At 45.2% G+C, this 17,394-nt stretch overlaps 1 long non-coding RNA gene across 1 annotated transcript in view; it reads left to right on the forward strand.

Moving 5' to 3' along the window:
- LOC309541801 overlaps positions 1–8,334 on the forward strand; it is a 30,352-nt gene extending 22,018 nt beyond the window's left edge. Inside the window, exons 2-3 of the long non-coding RNA XR_014223947.1 lie at positions 5,042–5,097; positions 7,764–8,334. This is a non-coding gene — a long non-coding RNA (uncharacterized lncRNA). The remainder of the gene's footprint in view (positions 1–5,041; positions 5,098–7,763) is intronic.
- The last annotated feature ends 9,060 nt before the right edge of the window (positions 8,335–17,394 follow it).

Below are 17,394 nucleotides of genomic sequence, written 5' to 3' on the forward strand. Positions count from 1 at the left end.
CTACTATACCTTGAGTTATGTAAATACAATCCTGGTAACACCACACACAACGTAACAGGCTGTTTTTGACTATGTAACTTCTATTTCAAACACAATTTAACATATTATATCTCACAAAGCGTAATTCCATAGACCAACACATAATAATAATAATAATAATAATAATAATAATAATAATAATAAAAATAATAAATTTTATTTATATCCCGCCCTCCCCAGCCGAAGCCGGGCTCAGGGCGGCTAACAACAATCAAATAATCAGTCAAATAATCACACAATCTAAAAATATTTCATTATAAAAATTAATTAAATCAAATTGATGGCAACCAATTAAGCAAAATTCTGTGCAGGTTGCCAGAGGAGGGAGTCAGGCTGCGCTCTGACCAAAGGCCTGGCGGAACAACTCTGTCTTGCAGGCCCTGCGGAAAGATGTCAGGTCCCGCAGGGCCCTAGTCTCTTGTGACAGAGCATTCCACCAGTTTGGAGCCGCAGCCGAGAAGGCCCTGGCTCTAGTTGAGGCCAGCCTAACCTCTCTGAGGCCTGGGACCTTGAGGATGTTATTATTTGCAGACCGTAGGTTTCTCTGTGGGGCATACCAGGAGAGGCGGTCCCGTAGGTACGAGGTCCTAGGCCGTATAGGGCTTTAAAGGTTAAAACCAGCACCTTAAACCTGATCCTGTACTCCACCGGGAGCCAGTGCAGCTAGTATAGTACCGGATGAATGTGCTCTCGCAGTGAAGACCCCATAAGGAGTCTCGCCGTGGCATTCTGCACCCGCTGGAGTTTCTGGGTCAGTCTCAAGGGCAGCCCCATGTAGAGCGAGTTACAATAATCCAGTCTGGAGGTGACCGTCGCCTGGATCACAGTGGCTAGGTCAGGACGAGAGAGATAAGGGGCCAACTGCTTAGCTTGGCGGAGATGAAAAAATGCCGCCTTTGTTATAGCTGTAATCTGCGCCTCCATAGAGAGGGAGGTATCGAAGATTACACCCAAACTCTTAACGGCCGGTGCTGGCACTAATTGCACCCCCGCAAGAGATGGGAGTTGCCCGCTCGATCCCCTATCGTCCCGCCCCAGCCAGAGGACCTCTGTCTTCGAAGGATTTAACTTCAACCGGCTCCCACGTAGCCATCCAGTCACAGCTTCCAGACATCTGGTCAGTGTGTCTGGGGCCGAGTCAGGATGGCCATCCATCAACAGATAGAGTTGGGTGTCATCAGCATACTGATGGCAACCCAGCCCAAAACTCCGGACAAGCTGGGCGAGGGGGCGCATAAAGATGTTAAAAAGCATCGGGGAGAGAATTGCACCCTGAGGCACTCCACACACCAAGGAGTGGCGTGATGACAATTCCCCCCCCCCAAGCGCCACCCTCTGTCCCCGACCAGAGAGAAACGAGCGCAGCCATTGAAGGACTGTGCCCTGGATCCCCACGTCGGCAAGGCGGTGGTCCAGGAGTTCGTGATCGACCATGTCAAAGGCTGCTGACAGATCTAGAAGAATCAGCAGCCCCGACCCGCCTCGATCCAGCTGCCTGCGGAGATCATCTGTTAGGGCGACCAGAGCCGTCTCGGTCCCATGACCAGCGCGGAAGCCGGACTGGAATGGATCCAGAGCAGATGTTTCATCCAGAAACCTACCAAGCTGTTCAGCAACCGCTCTCTCAATCACCTTACCCAGGAATGCAAACAGAACATATCCAGAGAAATTAAAGTCCAATGGATGGTCAGGAGATGAAGTCCATTCAGTTCCTAAATTGGCATATTGGCAATAACCACAATATGGTATGCTTATCTTATGGTGTTCCATGTATCACTGCTTTGAGGATTCTAACATTCCTTGTATGTAGATATCAGATCAGATGGAAAACTTGAAGGTATAGCATGACAAGGATGATTGGTTATTGCCAATATGCCAATTTAGGAACCGAATGGAGTTTATCTCCTTACCATCCATTGGACTTTAATTTCTCTTGATATGTTCTGTTTGCATGATGTGTTGGTCTATGAAATTACACTTTGTGAGATATTATATGTTGAATTGTGTTTGAAAGTTCTGTTACATAGTCAAAAACAGCCTGTTACGTTGTGTGTGTTGTTACCAGCATGTAAAAGTATCTGCGAGTAGCTCTAGAGAGAAATGAAGCCCTGAAGAGTCACTTCCAGTCAATGTAGACCATGGATAGGCAATCTTTGATCCTAGGGTCATTTGTGGACCATAATCCCATTTCAAAAAGCAGCTACAAACTATCAATTCAGATCTTTGGCAAGAGTGAGCTGTCCCTCACCCCACTGGCTGCTGGGTGGGGAGAGGGAGGGAGGGAGGGAGGGAGAGAGAGAAAGATGGGTTGCCACTTATACTGAAGTGATTGCAACTGATGAGCTATAAATGAACCAAAGAAAGTTCAGCTATGAAACCTTCCTTGGATTTCTGTGTGCTTATTCTTACTAACAGCAGCTTAATTAAATAATAGCATCAATGCTCAAAGAATGTAATTAATGAGTGGCAACATCCAAGTGTACCCTAACACCCCATAAGAGAAGTAATACCACATTACCATGTGCAGAGTGGATTGCCAAGATAATATTAAATCCATCTTCTGAGATAGTCTAAGTACACCAATAGTGCTTGACTCTCAGGTGGTTCTTATCAGCAGTTGAACAGCAACAAAAACATCCAAAATGACTATCAAGAGATGGTAAGTGGCAAATGAGTGGCACTTGGGCAATAAGAGTTTAAGATAGCTAGAACAATGGGCTATCCATTTCCAAAGTGCAGCTCAAAACATGCTCTGTCATATGTGAATAACTCCTTGTCCAAGAAAACAAACCAACCAGACAAAAGCCTTTCAAAAACGTCCACAGTTTCAATGCATTTGGTGACAGCCACGCAATATGAGCCACCCACGAGCCCCATTGATTTAAGTGGGTGGTAAACATAACATTCTTCTATTGAAACCAGTGTTTAAATTGGCTGTCTTGCTCACTCACTTGCAAAAACAAAACCCCTCTGTGATTTTTAATAGCTCTCGCAGATCCACTTTAAGATGGTGGTTAACTGTTGCTGCTTTCATCCATCTGTCTTGGGAGACAATGGAGAAGTGCAGCTTTGAGGGTGAAGACAAACTGTTGGAAGGTTATGGCACCTGTTGTGGTTATAGAGACCAATATGGGAGAGATATGTTTTGTTGCAGTTGGGGCACACAAAGGGGCCTGGTCATGCTGCTGCAGATGCACCATAGTGTTTCTTCTCTGTGTGCTCCTCGCAGCAGTCATTCCTCCTCTGGCCATTGCTGTGGATACACAACCCAACTGTCTCCAGGCACTACAGTGATCTGCAAGAAATTCCCACATAGCAAGTTTGATATTGCCAGCCTCCATGTCATGTTTGCAGACATCTTTGTAATGCAGAGTTGGTCAGCCAACAGGCCTGGTGCCTGAAGCCAGCTCCCCATAGAGCACATCCTTGGGCATCCTGACATCTTCCATTCTGTGCACATGACCAAGCTAGTGTAGATGTTACTGAAACAGGAGTGAGAACATTCTGGGAATGTGGGCTTGGGAGAGCACACCTTTGTTTGAGACTCTGTCCTGCCATGTGATTCCCAAAATCTTCCTGACACAACACACGTGGAAGACATTGACAGACCCTCCAATTACCCCAATTTTCCAGGGACAGTCCCGAATTTACAAAAACCACCCCAATTTCTGATTTGATCCAGGAACGTCCTGCTTTTCCTTAAGGTAAAGGTCACTCCTGACCATTAGGTCCAGTCGTGGCCAACTCTGGGGTTGCGGCACTCATCTCGCTTTATTGGCCAAGGGAGCCAGCGTACAGCTTCCGGGTCATGTGGCCAGCATGACTAAGCTGCTTCTGGCGAACCAGAGTAGCACATGGAAACACCGTTTACCTTCCCGCCAGAGCGGTACCTATTTATTTACTTGCACTTTGACGTGCTTTTGAACTGCTAGGTTGGCAGGAGCAGGAACCGAGCAACGGGAGCTCACCCAGTCGCGGGGATTCGAACCGCCAACCTTCTGATCAGTAAGTCCTAGGCTCTGTGGTTTAACCCACAGCATCACCTGCATCCCGCTTTTCCTTAGGATGCCTCTATTTTCACTGGAGTAATGTTGGAGGGTGTGTGTTGAGGCTTTCAATAGTCAATGGACAAAGATGATGGGAACTGTAGTCTAACAACTACGGAGAGCCACAGGTTCTCCACGCCTACCCTAGGGCAGTATCCACCTAAATCATAATCAAGAGTATGTGCTTGCTCTGTGTTTAATGATATATATCACCTCTATTTTTTGTGCTGCATATACCAACTTTTTCATCATTGGAATCAACTGATGAAATGATGGGCATTTTCAGCGTCACTCTCCGCCTTTCAAGATATTGATTGGCTTTTAGCATGTGGTCATAAAAACCATGTACCGATTTCAGAACAACCCTGATGGGAGAAGGAGGAAAACCCCAGATCTCTGTGGAAATAGATGTAAATGATCAAGGTCAAGAAAAGCATTAACCATGAAATGTAACCAACTCTCTCTGAAACATTTATATTTTAATTATGATTCTTCAAGAGTCAAGATTTTTATGTGCAGATAAATCTTGGGTGACTATAAGGATTGGAAATTTCAGCAGCACTCTGGTAAAAAGCAAGATATTTCTCCATGAATTTGTCTCTTGGCCTACTGGCATGAGCTCCAGAATTGACCTAAACCCAAATGAGTGTGGGATGTGATCAAACGTAGATATTTCTGGACATCCAGAGCTTGCTAAACTAGTCCTAATGGGCTTTCAGAATGGCTCACAACAAAAGTGATTGTGCATTACTACAGAAAATGCAGAATAAGGAATGCCCTTGCAGGTGAGGGGTGCATAGCATTATAGGACTATATATTCTACAGAGAGATTGAGGAGATTATCTCCTATCTGCAGGATGAATTAGTACAATTCATTCTGCCACCTTATATCGTGCTGCATGTGTACAGATTCCAAGAAGGTGATTGTTCCTTTTCTAACCTTTACTCTTATGCAGGAGATTCTGTGATAGCGTCACAGAGGACATATGAAGAAAACAAAACAAAGGTCCAGGTATGTAGGATAAATGCAGTTCTCCATGAGTTGCGTATCAGAGTTCTGAGCCAGAAGAGGAAAACTGTTACCATGTAAATAAGGTACATTGGTAAGGTAAAGGTAAAGGGACTCCTGACCATTAGGTCCAGTCGCAGACGACTCTGGGGTTGTGGTGCTCATCTCGCTTTACTGGCCGAGGGAGCCGGCGTACAGCTTCCGGGTGATGTGGCCGGCATGACGAAGCCGCTTATGGTGAACAGAGCAGCACACGGAAATGCCCTTTACCTTCCCGCCGGAGCGGTAACTATTTATCTACTTGTACTTCGTGCTTTCGAACTGCTATGTTGGCAGGAACTGGGACTGAGCAACGGGGGCTCACCCCGTCGCGGGGATTTGAACCGCTGACCTTCTGATCAGCAAGCCCTAGGCTCTGTGGTTTACGGTATCATAAGTCAAATATTTGCTAGTCTTGTAATGCTGACTGCCTTGAAAATGTTGCTGTAGCTCAGTGGTGGCCAAACTCAGCCCTCCAGCTGTTTTGGGACTACAACTCCCATCATCCCTAGCTAACAAGACCAGTGGTCAGGGATGATGGGAATTGTAGTCCCAAAACAGCCAGAGGGCCAAGTTTGGCCACCATTGCTAGCTGGAGGGGGCGGTTGCTGTTTCCCTCCCCAGCTGTGCCCCCTGTTACAAACCACTGCGATAGATTTTTATGATGCAACAGCACATCAATGTTTTTTATAAATAAAATAATTCTAAAATAGTTGTAATGGGTATGGGGTTGCTTGTGCGTAAGTTGCCGCCTCTCCTGGCTATGTTGCCTTGTTAAACCTTTCTGTCTGGACAGCCCTTCAATTCGTGGCTGCCTCAGTCGCTAGCAGAATCCGTCAGTGGGCGTTTCTTAAACCTCTTCCAACATAAAAGTTGTTTGACTCCCAGTCTCCTCCTACTCTCTCTGCATGGAAGTCTTCTGCGCAGGGAGGGCACGGGTAGCGGAGGACCCGTACTCTCCCCGCTGGTGTCCAGTGAAGAGTCCTGGAGCCCTCTTGCCGATTCCCCCATCTGCCCCCCTTTATCCCTGGTGTAACGTTGATTTGCTTCCCCCTCTGCTGAACTGCCTCTCTCCCTGCTTGGCCCTTCTCCAGCATCATTTGAGAGCCTTCCCTCTGCCTCAGGCTCCGATGTCAGTTCCCTGACAATAGTAGATCTCGAAGTGCAAAATATAGGATGCATCTTAATGCATATTCCAATAACTTCAGTTTTGGTAGTGAGCTCACCACGCCCAGTCACTACTGAGCCCATGTTTGAGAGTGTCTAATCTGAAAATGATTTCCGGCTCAGGAGCTGTTGTTGGCAGTGTCACACTGATTGACACTGTAGGGGGGTGGACTAGGTGACCCCCAGGGTCTCTTCCAACTCTACAGTCCTATGATTCCAGGATATGTGAGGATCCTCTGCCAGAAAGCATTCAACATGCTCATCTCTTGGTTGGAGAGGAGACAAATTCTTCATCTGCCTTAGAATCCTACCTTTCCTTTCAATTTCAGGATGCTTCTTGTGTCATGTCCAATAATCCCCAGGAATAAATTTGAAATGAGATAGATAGATAGACAGATAGATAGATAGATAGATGATAGATTGATAGAGTGATCTATGGCTATTTCTCTTCCAGTTATCCTGGAAGCAGCAGGTAGATAGAAGCACACAGGAAACTGAACTAACACTTTTATTTATTTATTTCATTCTGTTAAGATGATGGTTTTGCAGTACTAATTATTGAAATGTGGGGTAGAAAATAAAACTGTGACAGGCTTCCTGATCTCAATGATTAATGCAAACTCACTTCTGGAAGAAGAGATGCAGCTGATGTTCTCCATTGTGTCTGTCTGCACATTCTATATTAATCTGTTGCATTACAATGAAGTGCTCTACTGATCAGTAACAAATTGGTATGACGACACTTCTTTTAATAGCTCTGTGGTTTTTGTAATCCTGCAAAATGAAATGGCAAAGAGTCAGTGCAAGCAGACAGGAGTATTAGCCACAACATTGATTTATTCAGTAATAGAAAGAAACAGATCTTATTTTGAAGTCTGATCTGGACCTTAGAGTGAAAAGAGAGTTTAGCTCTCTTTGAAATGATGAGAGGAACACCTAAATGATTACCTTTGCAAGCATTCCCCCCTGTAGTGTATCAAGGTATTTAGGCAGCTGAGGTCGAGGATTATGTGTATATCCTTTCCCCAACCTTACTTAAAGCCACAATCACTTTATTACTCAATAACTGAAGGGTTTTTTTCAATAAAAAATTATTTGACAGTGATGTCACAGCAACATCATTTTTTTCAGTTGAAGCAATTCCAATTAAATGATATTATTAAAAAATGTGCTGTTTTTTAATTCAGTGATAGTTCCCCTCCCCCATACATCCAGCTGATGCCAAAGCATGTTCCTTCAGAAGAACAGTATTTTATTCACTAGACAAGATGCTTTAAAAAAAGGATTCTGAATATTGAAACATCTGTCTTTGTTACCAGAGTATGGCAAATCCTCATATAGAAAATCCAGAATCAAAATTAAGGAACAAAATGTCTGAGTCTCTCTCTCTCTCTCTCTCTCTCTCTCTCTCTCTCTCTCTCTCTCTCACACACACACACACACACACACACACACACACAGAGCCACAGGGAATCTCAATAGGGAACAAGTCTACACTATGCGAGGAAGATGGGATTAATCATTTATTTGCTTCCACATAAGAATAGCTCCCCCCCCCCACTACTTTATGTCCCAGGTGGAAAAGGGTCATAGGACCACAGGAAACATACTCTCCAACATTTCTCCAATGAAAATAGGGCCATCCTATCCAACAACAACAGCAACATTTATACTTATACCCCACCCATTAGACTGGGTTGCCCCCAGCCACTCTGGGCGACTTCCAACATTTATTAAAACATAATAAAACATTAAACATTAAAAAACTTCCCTATACAGAGCTGCCTTCAGATGTCCTCTAAAGGTTGTATGGTTACTTATTTGCCTGAATCACATAACTCCATACCCTCCAGGAATGTCCTAATAAAAAGTGGGGTATTCCAGGATCAGATCCGGAACTAGGATGGCTTCTGTAAATCCAGTACTGTCCCTAGAAAATAGGGAAAGTTAGAGGGTCTGCTTGTAGCTTGGTATTGTCTATATCAGGGGTCAGCAAACTTTTTCAGCAGGGGACCGTTCCACTGTCCCTCAGACCTTGTGGGGAGCTGGACTATATTTTTTTGGGGGGGGGGAAATGAACGGTTTTCGCCCACCCGCAAAGAGGCCTGAAGATGCTTCGCTTTACCTATCCCAGTTGCCGTCCCAGTAGCCGCAGTTGGGCTTCTCCAGCCAGCCAGCTGCCATGGCAGGGTAGGAGGCTGCGTTGGCCAGTGAAGACAGAAGCAGCAGCCCCGGTGGAGGAGCCGCGGATGGAGGTAGGGGAACCGGGGTGTCACCGGAGCTTTTACCCACTACCTGCTGCTGCTGCTGCTTCCTGAGAGGCACCGTGGAGAAGAAGACAGAGCCGCCCGCCAACCCGCAAGCGGCTACCTTGGCCTCCGCAACAACCCGCCTGAATGTCATGGGAGGAATGAAGGAAGGAGGGAGGGAGGCGGGCAGTGACAAAGGAAGTGTGCAAGGAAGCGGTGCAGGAAACAGGCACAGAGAAAGACAGAAGGGCGGACTGAGGGAGAGGGAGGAGGAGCAGGAAGAAAATGCAGCAGCAGTTGGCAGCCGATGTCACATGCCCCCTTCATGGTGCTGCCCTGCTGAGGCGGGCAGGTGGGCAAGCCAACTCCCACCGTCAATGGAGCCTGGCATGGGACAAGATTGCTCTGTCCCTGAGGAGAAAAGTGCCGCCATGCAGCGGCGTAGCGTGAGTTGTCAGCACCCGGGGCAACGCAAGTAATTTGCGCCCCCTAACCCGGGGCAAGGCATGTCATTTGCGCCCCCCCTACCCCCTAACCTGCGAGTTGCCGCTGGCGCTGCTGCCCAAACGAGGCCACTTGCCCGGAGGAGGAGGGGGGCAGAGAGGCGAGGAAAATGCAACGGCCCAGCAGCTGCTTCAGCACCGGCGGAGGCTGGGCTGTGAGGAGGGGCTGCCTGGCGCGTCCTCCGCGGCGAGCGCTGAGAGCCGCTGCCTGCCGGGCGCCTTCAGCCGGGCGCTGCGAGACATGTGGCTCCGCTACAGCCTGCGCCCGAGGCTCTTCGGCGACTCCGGAGGCAGCGAGCGCGCCCCCCCAGAAGTTGCGCCCGGTGCGGCCGGCACCCCTGGCACCCCCCACGCTATGCCACTGCCGCCATGTGAGGGAGAGGGAGAGGGAAAGAACGCATGCGCTGGCGATCCACGCAATGGCGATCCAAGCAGCGATTCCTGGACCATCTGCAGGCCGGATCTATTGGGCCTCATTCAGCCCGCGGACCTTAGTTTGTTGACCCATGGTCTATATTCTAATTGGCAGTGGTTCTTCATGATTTTGAGCAGGGTTTTCTGGCAGCCATACTTTAAAATCTCATCAAAATAAAAGTCCCCCTTCCCTCCACTCAAAGAACTTTGGCCCAAGTCACGCAAAGAAGCAGCCCAGTGATTTTTTTTGAACCTCCCAGCACTGTGGAACTGACGCAGAGAAAGCTCCATCTCTCGTGCTCATGTCTCAAATCTCCAAAGATGGTACCGAGAGCAAAGCCTGTAATTTGCAGACACTGGTCTTCAGTCGAAATGGTAGAGCTCAGATCCAATTTTATTGTGTCAGCAAGACCTAGGAGCAGGCAGTAAGAGGCCCTGCAAACTTTCCCAGTGAAAAGCTATCAGGCCCAGCTTTCTGCCACCTTTGCAAATGTTAAACAGAACTGAAGCACTAAGCTCTTAAGACTAACACAAAAGGCACATCATGTGGAGACGTTGACTGCAGTTCATTTTGTTATCTCTGCTGTGCTTTATGATCACATTAGTCTTGATCAGCTTTCAGGACAGTGGCACTTGCTTAACTGTAGCTGCAAAGTCATTAGTGCATATGAAATGGATTTAAGGTTTCAGGAAAGCTCGAACGATAGCATTCCAAGGGCAAAAATGTAATTTCCTCCCAAACGTCTGCTCATTTCCTCTGCCATTGTCCATTGCATGAAACAATACAGGATTCGACGCCGATACTGTGCTTTGCAAACATAGGAGGATCTCAAAATTGATCATATCAGAGTGTGACAAACAATTCACGAGTCATGACTCTGGTCAGATATGCACCAGAAACCGCAAAAAAATCCCTCACAAATACAACAAAATCACAAGCACAGGGCGGAGGGGAGTTAGAAACACAGCTTGCACTATTTTTAACCTTTAGATAGTTGGATTTTCAGTCCAGTTCAAATAAGAATTATAGGGAGAAAGCATCACTAAAAATTGCTCAGAGCAAATGAATTTTTTAAAAACAGTCAAAATAAGCAATTTCATTTACTAAAGGCACACTTGGGAATGCCACAGAAACAGCTCGACAAATTGTCCAGCTCTCTGAATCACTGCTGCTAATCGAAGCTACAATACACAATACAAAAGCATTTATTTGCTTCTAAAAGTTCTCAATGTGCCACAAATTCTGCTGGATTACTATTGTGCCGATTTCCTTTCTCTCCCTTCCCTGCCTTGTAGCCAGATATTTCACTGAACACATGAATGCTGCGCTTGCCAACTCACTTTTAAAATTATTATTCTGAAGATTGGGGCGTGGACTTTGTATAGACATAGCTCAGCTGCTTGAGGATAAATATCAGCTACAAACAAACTAGATGGTATCTGCTGGAAATCAAATGTTCCTGTGTTAAGAAAAGCTATTCAAAATCAGGCTGTTGCCTTTTCTGCCATTAGTAAAGCTCATCAATCTTCTTCTTTGGCGATCACTTATAGCCAAGTAATATTGTCTTCCATGAACATGATATTAACAGTGAGTTTGTAAGTGTGGAGGCCAATTCTTGATCCATATGTCCTTCCACAGTGGGGACATAGGTTTCTGGGTGGGAGTTGATCATGGTGAGGGTTTGCCTGGAGGGTAAAGGCTGTTCTCCAATTGGAGCACTCACAGGCCAGTGTTTCCCAGTTGCTGGTGTTTATACTACGTTTGTGGGGCATCTGATTCTCCTAGGCTTCCATATTCCTGCAAGAAGGCAGATCTTGTGAAATCAGCAGTGGGATCTTGTTCTCTCACCTTACAAAGTTCCACCTGGTTCGCTATTGCATATGTACATCATTCCTTGACAATTACAGAAAGCCTGCAACATTGGAGCATCTCACTTATGTGCATTTAGCTTTATGTTCTTGGCCAAAAACCCCAAAGAATCAAAAAGGGGACAGAAAGCAGGCAGGTGTCCAAGAAAAAAGACTTTAGCTATCCCACCCAGCCCTGAACCCCATGTGTTTTGCCCATACAGTCATACCTCAGGTTGAAGTAGCTTCAGGATAAGTATTTTGGGGGTTGCTCGCTGCGGTTACCTGGAAGTAACGGAGTGCGTTAGTTTCAGGTTTTGCCGTGTGCGCATGCGCAGATGGTCAAAATGACGTCACGTGCATGCGCAGAAGCAGCGAATCGCGACCCGCGCATGTGCAGATGAGCGGACGCAAGTTGCATTTGCTTCTGGATGCGAACGGGGCTCCGGAACGGATCCCGTTCACATCCAGAGGTACCACTGTACGTGATTCTGGTTGGAGGCACGATCCCCAGAACATAATCCCCATGAAAGTGGCAGGCTTCCTGTTGAGAGCATCTACCACATCGGACATTTCAAGGCCTTTTCTACCATTTCCACAGTCTTGGCTTCCACCTAATTCAGCCTAAGTTATACTTAGAGTAGGTCCATTGAAACTAATGGCCCTTACTTAGTCAAGTTCATTAATTTCAATAGGTTTACTGTTGGTAAAATTTAGTTGACTTCTATCTCAACATTTCTAACCACAGCTAAACAGATTGCAAAGAAAAGCCTACTTTTGGATTTTTTACCCACGAAGCACTCATTTCCCATACTTTTACCAGAAAATAGATAGTAAATCTTCTTTATTGCTTAAAAAAAAGAACACCACTATTTAACTTAGATTTGCTTCTAGCAATCCTTAATTACATTCTTATCATTTCAAATTAATCTGGTAGTGTTTGCTGTGTGTCTAAGAGATTCCTTCAATAACCTTTCCCTATGACTAAAGGGGTTGGGAAAATAGAATATAATCAGATTGATTTACTTTGAAAGCTTACAAAAACTTGTGCAGAACTCTAACCAGCTATAAAACCAGACAGACCAAGATAATTTTTATGATCAGTCAGCTATGGTTTAAATTATGTATTTGTCAAGTGACAGTAATAGAAAATTTGCATGTGCTTAAATAAATGAACATATGCAAATAAATGGTGGTGGTCAACTGTTCTTTCCAAGAGAAATGGAAGCCTAGACTCAAAGAGATCTCTCAATACATGACCCAACGAGGGTGTGGCCCTTCCAATAATTGTTTTTCTGAGAGCTATTACATTTATGCTAATAATAAACATATGGTAAACTGGACAGGCTCTGAAATCATGTCTAGAATCCAGTTCTGCCACCCAGGATCATTCTTCAACAGAAAGACAATGCAGTATGTGATATAACACACCATTTTATCTCTCCCACGAAAGCCTGTTCAAATGAACTGGATATTTGTGGACCCATAGGCTTGCCATATGTTATTCCTGATATGTTCTGGTTTTCGGTTTCCTGGTTTCCTGACATGTTCTGGTTTTCGGGTTTAAAATGAATGAATGAATGAATGAATCTTTATTTGCGTCATCCATCGGCCATAGCAATAAAACAACAATATGATATACAAAGAGTAGAACTAAAAAGTCAATTATATAAAATACATTTTAGGGTTTTGAATCAATAGTCAAATGGCGGATCTTATTCTGATTGCCTCAGCTAAAAACCTTGCAACCTTTGCTGTCAGATGCTCATCTTGGTCTGCCAAGAGAAAGGACACTGTGGCAGTGGTTGGGCAACCCGGAATGGACAATAAAAGAGGGGTGATAATCTCAATCCTCAAGTCTTTATAAAGAGTGCAAGCCAGAAAGGCATGCGCCACCATTTCAGTACTATCATCTCCACAGGGACATAAGCGTTTTTTCGTGTGGAATCTGTTGGAATCGGGTGCAAAAATGATGTCGGGGGGGATTTTGCCGAATTGGCAAAATGTCAGGGAAAACCCGGATGTATGACAACGTAATGGAAAGCTCCAAAAGCTTAAACTCACTATTTTGGGTTTGTTTCCCCCAAAAAACTCAACAAATTTTGGTGGGTTTCTAAAAAAAAAAAAAAAGGCTGATGTCAGGAACTTTACTTTTTGAAATATGGTGAGCCTATGGATCTATTATGTATGCAAAGCTATGTTAAATTCCATCATGCTCTGAGAATGCTATGGGTACTGGACAAAGAAGTAACCATATATGCAGCATATAGTAAGTTCTTGTAAGTAGCCACTCACTTTGCTTTTTCCAGTACAATGAGCTACAGATTCAATTCTCCTATGACTACACATGTCTATTTCCTTGGAGCCCTGTGTTTAGGAAAGTCAACTGCATACAACTTGGAACTGAATTTGTGTATTTCATATTGGGGTGTAACTGCTATCATAAGCACTCTTAGATTTTGTTTACAAAGGAATTTTGTGCATATGTAGTAGGGTTGCAAATGGGCCCGAGATTTGCCCTGCACTTGCCCTGTTTTTTGTTTTTTAAAAAGTCAGATTGGTTTCTGAGTCGCTCTCTGCCCTGTGTTCTTTTTCTGTGATTTGACTACTGAAGCATTCTGTGTACAACAAAGCTCTGACCCAATCACTCTTATTTGTAATATTTCCCCTTTGGGGGCAGAAGCAGATGAAATTTGCAGGCACAAAGCCCTTCCAGAGTGTGTTAAAATGGTGAAATTGCAGGCCCAGGGGCTTTTGTGGAGGAAGTAAAACAAATTCACTTTCCTCCATCATCCATATTAGGACAATACTTTTATCAGGCCAACAAAAACTTCAAAATCCATACTTTTTAAATATTTTTGAAGGAAGAATAAGAGTTCATCTCTTACTGTAAAACAATTAAGTGATGTGTATTCTTGCTTGTACATTGAGAAAAAGAAATAGCAACTTCAGGTTAGCCAGTATAGATATCTAGTGCTTGTTTTGTTGAGAAAGAATATTCTCCATTTGGCATTACAGGGTGAGGCTGTGCTTAATGTTGCCTGTGAAGATTTGAATTCATTTGCTCTCGACCCATTCCAGTCCGGCTTCCGCGCTGGTCATGGGACCGAGACGGCTCTGGTCGCCCTAACAGATGATCTCCGCAGGCAGCTGGATCGAGGCGGGTCGGGGCTGCTGATTCTTCTAGACCTGTCAGCAGCCTTTGACATGGTCGATCACGAACTCCTGGACCGCCGCCTTGCCGACGTGGGGATCCAGGGCACAGTCCTTCAATGGCTGCGCTCGTTTCTCTCCGGTCGGGGACAGAGGGTGGCGCTTGGGGGGGGGGGGAATTGTCATCGCGCCACTCCTTGGTGTGTGGAGTGCCTCAGGGTGCGATTCTCTCCCCGATGCTTTTTAACATCTTTATGCGCCCCCTCGCCCAGCTTGTCCGGAGTTTTGGGCTGGGTTGCCATCAGTATGCCGATGACACCCAACTCTATCTGTTGATGGATGGCCATCCTGACTTGGCCCCAGATACACTGACCAGATGTCTGGAAGCTGTGGCTGGATGGTTACGTGGGAGCCGGTTGAAGTTAAATCCTTCGAAGACAGAGGTCCTCTGGCTGGGACGGAGCGATATGGGATTGAGGGGGCAACTCCCGTCTCTTGCGGGGGTGCAATTAGTGCCAGCATCATCCGTGAAGAGCTTGGGTGTAATCTTCGATACCTCCCTCTCTATGGAGGCGCAGATTACAGCTATAACAAAGGCGGCATTTTTTCATCTCCGCCAGGCTAAGCAGTTGGCTCCTTATCTCTCTCGCCCTGACCTAGCCACTGTGATCCATGCGACGGTCACCTCCAGACTGGATTATTGTAACTCGCTCTACGTGGGGCTGCCCTTGAGACTGACCCAGAAACTCCAGCGGGTGCAGAATGCCGCAGCGAGACTCCTTACGGGGTCTTCGCTGCGAGATCATATCCATCCGGTGCTGTACCAGCTGCACTGGCTCCCGGTGGAGTACAGGATCAGGTTTAAGGTGCTGGTTTTAACCTTTAAAGCCCTATACGGCCTAGGACCCTCGTACCTACGGGACCGCCTCTCCTGGTATGTCCCACAGAGAAATTTACGGTCTGCAAATAAAAACACCCTAAAGATCCCAGGCCTCAGAGAGGTTAGGCTGGCCTCAACTAGAGCCAGGGCCTTCTCGGCCGCGGCTCCAATCTGGTGGAACGCTCTGTCACAAGAGACTAGAGCCCTGCAGGACCTGGCATCCTTCCGCAGGGCCTGCAAGACAGAGCTGTTCCACCAGGCCTTTTGTCAGGGCGCAGCCTGACCCCCTCCTCTGGCAATCTGCACAAAAATTTGCTTGATGGTTGCCATTAATTTGATTTTAATTTGATTTAATTAATGTTATAATGAATGTTTTAGAATGTTGAACTATTTTTATTGTTGTTAGCCGCCCTGAGCCCGGCTTCGGCTGGGGAGGGCGGGATATAAATAAAATTTATTATTATTATTATTATTATTATTATTATTTAAAGTAGCTAGGTGTTCCCTTACTGCTTTTCCTGTATTGGGCTACATCTTCTTTCTTGCATTGTTTATTCCATTATCACTAGGTTGGGCACTTCTTTCATTTTGAATAAAGACAGAGGCAAAGCAGGTGTTGAGCATTTCCACCTTTTCTCTGTCACCCAAGAGCATTTCTCTGTCTTCCCCACGCTGAGGACTTAGTACTTGCTTGTTCTTCCTCTTGCTTTGAGCATAATTGAGGAAACCTTTTATATTATTTTTAGCTTCTCTTGCAAGCCTGAGATCATTCTGAGCCCACCTGACTGGCCTTCCTGCAGCTGTTGACTACTTCATGATTTCCCCTTACTTTCATTCCTTATACATGTCCTACCTAAAAAGTTCAGCTTTAAGGGGGCTTTGGCTACTGAGCTGTAACTTAGGAGGGGGGAGAGATCCTCAAATACCCTTTTATTCAGCCCCAAAACAGAGGCAATGCACACTTCTAGTGGATTCTTCCTGCTTACAGCTTCTCAAATTAGCAGCACATCATTCGGAAGGATAAGAAAAACCTCCTGTCCCTTTACTGAGTTCCTTTAATCCATGAGAGACTTTCCTTAATTCAGAGAATGTGTTTTTGCTCACCTTCCTGTTCCATTCCATGTCTCATCCCATGGGAAACTTTTCAGTATTTGACTCCTGTGAATAGTTATGTTATCAGCCCTAGCAATTCAAGCAGGTAATCTAATAAGCACAGATGTTGCCTTGTGAAATCAGTTTTTACCTACCTCGACCAGATGTAATGTATTCATTAGTGCCTTTGGGTAATGTAATATTGATTTTTTTTTTTTTGGTAGTATAGACTATGAACTTCAAACTTGGAGTTTCTTAACATTAAAATACAAAATTAATTTAGCTAAGGCACAGGTGATTACATTGTACCATTAAGAATGCAGTTAAATCACATATTTATTGTTGCTTGACTTCCTCTTTTTCCTTCTTTTTATTACCCAAGTCTCCAATATTAAATCATGGCGGTGAATGGTTTTACTGACATGGCATTCATTGGCACCGCTTTCAGATCTAAAGAAACTGCAAGTTAACAACTGCTAAAAATAAGTTAGTCCTACTTACAATGCCATGTACTTGAGAGGTCCTTAATACTTTCATACTGCTTTAGAGGTTGATGTTGTTTTTCCTGATAGGCAGAAATTCAGGTTGTTGTTTTTGCTTCCATTAAGCTAAATGGCGGAGGCCTTAGCTTTGAATTTCTTCCTCGCCATATAACTCTTAAAGGCATAGGAAGCCTGCCAAACAAAAGATGGCAACTTTCATCTATTAACCAGCTAATGAAGAATGGGAAACAAATGTAAAATAAAATAATAACGATGTGTTCTTATACATGCTGCCCAAAACACAATATCCTGTCTCAGGCAGCCAGTGTGGTGTAGCTGGACCTAGAAGAACAGGATTCAAATCCTCACTCAGCCATAAAAGTCATTGGGTGACCTTGGGCCAGTCAATCACTCTTAACCTAACGTCTCTCACAGGGTTGCTGCCATGGGGATTAAATGGGGAAGGAGGAGAA

This window comes from Podarcis vaucheri, assembly GCF_965113315.1.
Source record: "Podarcis vaucheri genome assembly, chromosome: 10".
NCBI classification, from domain to species: Eukaryota; Metazoa; Chordata; class Lepidosauria; order Squamata; family Lacertidae; genus Podarcis; species Podarcis vaucheri.